The following is a 7,397-nucleotide window of genomic DNA, read 5'->3' on the forward strand; positions in this document are numbered from 1 at the left end:
TGGCCGCTCCTTCCCGGAGTCATCTCGTCTCGCTCAGCACCTTCGGTTTCTAAAACATTCCATTCTTGCACAACCCCCGCAACCAGTTTCTCGCCACCAGTCACACTCTCAGCATTTTACAATATCACATTTTCATACATTGGATGCACCAACATCTAATGAACTATGTTAAGCTCAAACTCTTATATTCCTTTAATAGTCAAAAGTATGAAATCCTTTAAGTGTAACTGAAGTTTAGACCATGCTAATGACCAGACATTCAGGAGAGGAATGCAGGAAGATTAGATCACAGCTGCACCACAGGAGGTGTGAACGAGACCCCTCTGAAACAATGGACTTCCATGCCAGGATCACAAAAGTGGCTCCGAGCCGTCTAACCTTTGTTCAGTTTTAAATTGACTGCCATTTACATTATCCTTTAATCCCTCTCATGACCTCAGACATCTGAGGTCATCACTAGAACACCTTGTTTCATTGCTGCACACGAGCTCGACATCACTTGCCATAAAACTAAAACACATCAAACAATTAGTAAAAGAATAAGAATCAGTAGAAAATTTCCTTCCCTCCTTATGGCCTCAGGTCCCCGAGGCCATCTTTCCATACTCACATCCTGGACTCCCGGAGGGCCACGCTACCTCCGCCTCCTGGGGGTCCTTTTGAGGGATCATCATGTACTGACCCCCAGGAGGGAGTGGCCCCAACGTGCGTTCTATTGTCTTAACAGTTAATGATCTGATACATGGAATACAGCAACATCCGCATAACACCATAATAGCGGCAAACACAGCGATAGAAATCAGTACTGATGCAATCAGGCTTTTATATTTACCAAAGATGTTGAACCAGTCAGAATACCAACTGGTGTCCACACCTGAGTGCTCCTTCATTTTGTTACTTAGCGTGCGCAGACCCTCCAATGCCTTGGTAAGGCGACCGTCAGGAGATGTATTGTTGGGAATCAGAGTACAACACTGATCCCCAAAATACCACACACCCCTCCTCTTTCGGCTGACAACATATCTAAGTTTATTCTGTTCTGGAATGCCATAAGAGACGTGGCAGCCAATTGCTCATGCACTGCCTGGAGTGCTGAGGTGGTAAAATTCGCCAATCGTTGGACATTATAGTGGACATAATTAATCCGGTCCACATTTTTGTTTACTGTAACGAACAGGAAAAGGCTCTCCCATCCTGCCGCAATTTGATCCACCAATTTATACTCGTCAGGGATCCCTCTTGGAACTCCAATTGCATCTATATACGTGGGATCTCCTGCATTCAACCATTCTTGCATGTCCCTTCTCTTCCTGTTAAGGAAGGGGATTCTTCCCCATTGTCCAACACCTTCCCACTCCATTTTGGCCAGATCTAAGGCTGTCACACTAACTGGCATGATCAGCGTTACCAGGGCGCACTTACCTGAGGCATTGGTGGGAAGCCTATCGTACAGCACTTTCTCTCCACACCATAGCCAAACATCATCACGAGCGAGAGGGATTCCTACTGGCAAAGACACATTTTCATTACACCATGACTCCTGGAGATTTCCAATCCCAGGACCAGTCCCATTTAACTTTTAGGCAGGTGAACTTTTGTTTTGCAACTTGGGTGTCAAAAATAGGCTCTTTCTTTTTTATTCCCACATCATTCCATGGGTGTGTCCAATTAAAATTGTACCCAAGTGTTCACCTGTGTCGGTTGTTTACATTTCAGATTTAGCAGTAGTTGTTGTGTCTGTGTCAGCGTCTTACCATCATCTCGCTCTGCTCCATACCATACCATTCCATTACATGCTCCTTTCGCTCCATCACTTCTGTCATCCCGCATCCTATGTTCAAACGCAAACATCGTCCACACAAAGCACACGCCAGCAGGTAAAATAGTCAATAAGTTAAACATTTGCATCGTCATCGTCTTTGTTCAGACTCGAAAGTGTCTGACTTTGATCCAATTCATGCCATCTACACATTCCCTCTCTTGACCTGCCCGTCCGGGCGGTCAACCTCTAAGCTCAACCATGGCGGGCACAAATACTGGGGCCGGGCGCAACTGTGAGCTATGGTACCACTTTTGTCCTGTAGTTCCCAATTGGATGGCGTGTCAGGTTCTAGCCAGAACTCTAAACTGTCATTATCAGCGAGAATGAGTCCACCTCCGGGAAAGCACCCGGAGGTTGATGTACGGAGTGATGTCCGACTCCAGTGATGCTGAGTTCACTGAGTTCAAATATCTAACTGTGTTCCGAGATTACAAATTAAGCCTCGAGCTCACGCTCCAATTTTGACTGTTAATTGACAAATTTTAAAGCAACACAAATGAAATAGTAACCATTTATGCTTAAAATAAAAAATCCCAAAACTATAATAACGCAGATACCGAATTAAACCTCTAGTTTTTCTTTTTTTTTTTTTATGGGAAGAAAAGGTGCTCTACAAGACATAGACAGCTCCAAGACCGCTGCAGTCTTCACCTCCTATTGTCTCATGATTGGCTCAATCCACCTACAGGCTGTGCCCACACTGATTCTGTCAACTGGGGGAGGGGGTAGAGACAGTAAAAACAATCGCGGAGCTGTGGAGCCGAGCCCCAAATCAGTCGGGCCCTGGGTCCACAACACCTCTAGCAGAGACACACACAGAACTACCATTTCCGAGCGACCCTTCCCTGGAAATTTTGAAATTTAGTAATGTCCCCAAAACCAAAGAATTTGTAGTCGGTGCTGAAATATGATCTCCCGATTGTGCAACAACTATGGGGTCTAGATCTCTAGTATGATGACGCTCATCAATATTCAATGCGATTTGTGGCTCGGCAAAAGTAAACAATTCATACCATTTCCGCTGCTCAGGGACAAGGCACGCGTGCGAGGCAACGCAGGTAGACATAACAAATATATAATTCTAACGCAAGATGCACTCATGACTAAATTTGGATGAGTGCATTTTTGATAAACCAAATCATGTTTGTGATCACATGTACAATGTGATATGTCAATCGGTGAATTGAAAGGGTGGCGGTTGCTAAACCACTCAGACCAGAGCAAGAACAGGGCATACCCACCGCGGGAGGATGGGAACCAGGTTTCAGAGCTGCCCTCAAATGTTTCAGTTCAGTTTAGCCACTGGGAAGGAAGAGAGCACGACATATGCTCCCTCCGACGGTTCAGTCCCATCCGGGAATGCCACTCGAATTCCAGTGTTCGTTCAGTCAATGGCAGTGACTCAGGCACTCTTGAGAGTCCACATGGCTCAGTGGGGGTTGCGGAAGGAGCTCATAGCTCGCCCCAATATCCAGCACCATCGAAAACTTGTCCATCCACCGTCCCCGGACTGCTAGGACCTGCTAGTCCTCGAATGCTGAAGCTCCGCGGCCCCCTGTCATGGAATGGGGTACGAGCGGGTTTGTGTCAAGTGCGTTGGGAGTGGGTAACGGTGGCGCCCCCTGCGCTGGTGGAGCTCTTTGTGACAGATATGGCACCGGAGGATGGCACATTCCAGAAAGTGGCTCGGCATGGACAGCTCATCACCCAGTGACCCCACACCCCGCAGCCAGAGCACACCCCACTCACAACCCCCGTCTGTAATCACCCATACCTCTTTTACTGCAATCCCAACCTCGTTGACTGGCCTGCTATGGACAGCAGCCAGTCTGCTGTGGCGCTGCGTCACCCGAACCTTGCCCAGAAGCAGCAGAAGTGGAAGGAGCAGCTGCCTCCTTTTTTCTTATCTCTCTTGGCCTTCTAAACCTGCAAGTACAACAATTTTAGTCACGCTCCTTAATCCAATCCCATATATTCCTTTTCTGATGTCGTGCAAAGTGTGTTCTACTTAGGCCGATTAGCATTATTTCATTCATGGACTATTTCGCCTGATGTCTGCCACTGGAAGGTGCACGCCCTTGTGGACGGCCAACTGGAACAGCTGTGTAATGTCGACATTATTAGATGGGTCACTGCCGGAAGTCTCACTCCATTCATGTCTCGCCCTGGCCACATAGACCAGGCCTGTCTCCCTTTTCCCCACCTGAAAGACACAGCAACATCGACCCCAACGGGCCAGAAATATCTGATGCACGGCACAGCCAATCTCACCTGAGGTGTCCCCATTTAGCTGGTGACCATCATGCTGGTCAGCAGATCTGGCCTCGGCCTCAAGTGAGGACAGTTCCTCTTAAATAAATTTTGTCCCGCTTGTAACTCTGTATAAACCTCTTAGTCTGGTGTCTCCTTTGTAGGAGATTTCAACCAACGTCACACTCTTTACAACGTGTCAAATAAACCAATGTTGACCTTTCTGCTATCTTTACAGCTGTGAGAGCTGTTACTAACCCCTCCTTCCCCCTTGGGTAATTACAAATGTCTTATCTTCAAACTTCTTACAAGCACCCAGTATCCTGGCTTTACTAGATTACTGCCCCTGCTGGGAGACGGAAAGAGCTTTGTCACTCTAAATTTTCGCCTGTCTTTTGTTTTCCTAACATTTTTCACATATGGTCAACTAAAGTTGCTTCAACATCTATTTCCCATTTGTTCTTAAATTTGAGGTATTCTATAAGTTCTTCCAAACAGTGTTTTACAATGTCTTAGTCCTAAGTACAATGAACTACGATACAATGGAAAATATCAGAATAACATTCATACATCCAACATGAGACACGTGCTTGAGACCACTTCAGGGTCATTTTTGTCTGAAATATCTCCTCTACAACAACTTACCCTTGCGTTAAGTGAGTAATTTTCCATAAAAACAGTGCCACTAATTCGACATTAACTTCAAGTATCACTGCTGTGGTGCTGTATTATATGGAAAAGTCTGAACAATCCAAGAAAATTTTGCCCTATCCTGGACTGGGTGTGTGTTATCTAGTCGCGCATCCAATGTGAATATATCTTATATCTCCCACCTTGTTGAGGAGAACCTCTGGGATGGTAGTGGTGAGGCGCTATTTGAAGCATTCTCTGGCCTTCTGGTCACACTGGTCACATGTCACCTCAAACCTGTGGACAGAACTGGACGAGTGGCACTTGCCAATGAGAATGAGAAGGGGTAAATTATCTTCCTTCCAAAACTTTCAGTTTTGCATAAATTTTGTGTAATAACGTCAATCAATCATTCACTTGATGCTTGAATTTAATTACTCCAATCTTTCTCCAAAAACAATTTCAAAATCAATACTCGGGAGTGCAATAGGGATTCAGGTTGATCAGGCCTGTCCACCCATCGCATCCTAAGTACTGTAAGGGCTTGCCGGTGACCTCAAACAATTTTCTGTCCTGAGGCCCGTCCGTCCCTTAAACATTCACTCAAACCACATATGCATACAAACACTTTTCTTTCACACTGTCATTCACCAAACGATACTTTCCAATTCCACACAGAGACCCCTCCCTTGGCGCGTCCGCCTTGATTTCACTGAGATTTGTGCTGGCAGATCCATAATTTTGCCTTAATTTAGCCAGCGTATGCCAAAATTTACAACTGTGGGTCTCTGGATTTTCCCATTCACTCCCCGTGAAGTTGTTTCTCCTCTCAAGGACGTAGCTGACGAAACTGCACCTGTGACATCAAACAGCTCATAGATGCGAATGTTAGCAGTCTGGTATTTATGGAATGATGTCATATCCTCTAAAATTGTCATGTCAGCGTTCGCGTCGTACAGTCAAAAAAAACATCTGTCTTCCACCTTTGTCACATTTAATACACATCAGTTAATAAATCATCTACAAAACTATTTAGTCCAACTTTATATTTGGTAAACCAATCTCCAATGGCTAGATATTCCCCTTTCCAAAGATTTTCTTTCAACATGTTCATAGAATACTTCACTTAAAACTTATCCCAAAACCATAATCCCTTTGCTTAAAAAGTTAAATTTTAATAAGATTGTCGCCGCCCTGCTGTTCCTCAGGCATCCCCTGCATGTTTCAGTGTTTAACTTGTGTTCTAATTCCCTGCTAATTTGTATTTATTGTTAGGTTGAATACATATATTTTATCCCGTTCCTTACTACACTAGCACTGTAAAAAAACTGCTCCACACCTCAATGAGAGGCAGATGCCTGAAGATTAGATCAACGTCTGCAACATCGAGGGGGGTGCCGAGACACACCTCTGAAACAAAAGGACTGTGACCTTCTTTCGAGAGCACCAAAAGGCATATCTTCCTTTTCAATCAGTTAACGACTGCCATTGATGCCTGTTTTTCCTCTTGTGTCTGAAATGTTTACATGTTCCTGCTGGTGCTTCCCCCCCCGGGGCCAGCACGGGCGTCTCCACACTCCCCTGCTGTTCTCCGCGCACCCTCTCTCTCATTATTCACAGCCTGTTCGATCAATTGTATGGTCGCTGGTGCCATCCGTGAATCGTTATATCTTTTGCATCTCAAACCATTCTGCTCCCCCCCCATTAATGGCGCCGTCGGATCGGGCGGCGGCTCAAACACATACTGTTGCGAGTCTGGCAACTGTGGATGAATGCCTCTCAGACATTCCGTCTTTTCTTCCGCTTTTTCAATCACTTCATCCTCTTTCTCTGACTTCCTCCCCCTACTTGGGAACGAGCATCTAACTTCAAAGAGCTGTTAACTCTTTGTTAGAGCACACTCATGATTTTACGATTACACCTATACTCATTGCCTTCTTATTTTTTTGTCCTTTAATTTTCCAAATTCACTGTAGCCTTACCAAAGCCACTCAAACAATCAAGGTATCAAATCACAAACTACAAAGTCAGGAACCACCTATGCTCTTGCAAAGTTTTCTCATGCTCTCAAAAGCTTCATTCAATTATGATTTCTTAACACCAATCTTTTTTCTTTGTGTCATTTCCATCTGTGCATTTCATTCCAGTTACTAATTACAGTTACCTTAATAGAAAGACCATCAACTAAAGTATGAAACATAAAATATTTATTTCTTCAATTCCTCCTTACAGCAGACCCTAATTCTTATCCTTTTCATTTGTTCAAGTCACACCTTCTTCAATACTGCCTGTTTAATCATCCTCCTTTCAATGGAACATTAATTGTTCCTTTCTCTTTTCTTATTGAACTTCCAATCTCTACAATGACACAATTTCTTCTCTTTTCTCTAGCTTTCTTTCTTTCTCTTTTCTTATTTCATCCCTACTTCATGTTTTTCTTCTCTTTTTTTTATGTTTCATTTTTATGAATTTATCCTTAAAACCGTGCCACACCCGAGACCACTATCACACTTACTCTCCTTCGCCATCTTGAAATCCACTCGTGTGTGTCCCAACCACTTCTTACGCAGAACAATTTTAGCCTTCACATTCACACAGCTTCCACACAGACACGTAAATCCCAGATTTTAAACCGTGTCCCGATACGTAAATCCCAGATTTTATACCGTATCTTAACCACGAATAGTTCCAAACT

Source organism: Idiotropiscis lumnitzeri, unplaced genomic scaffold (genome assembly GCF_059441095.1).
Source record: "Idiotropiscis lumnitzeri isolate Australia: NSW breed Sydney's pygmy pipehorse unplaced genomic scaffold, RoL_Ilum_1.0 HiC_scaffold_46, whole genome shotgun sequence".
Classification (NCBI taxonomy): domain Eukaryota; kingdom Metazoa; phylum Chordata; class Actinopteri; order Syngnathiformes; family Syngnathidae; genus Idiotropiscis; species Idiotropiscis lumnitzeri.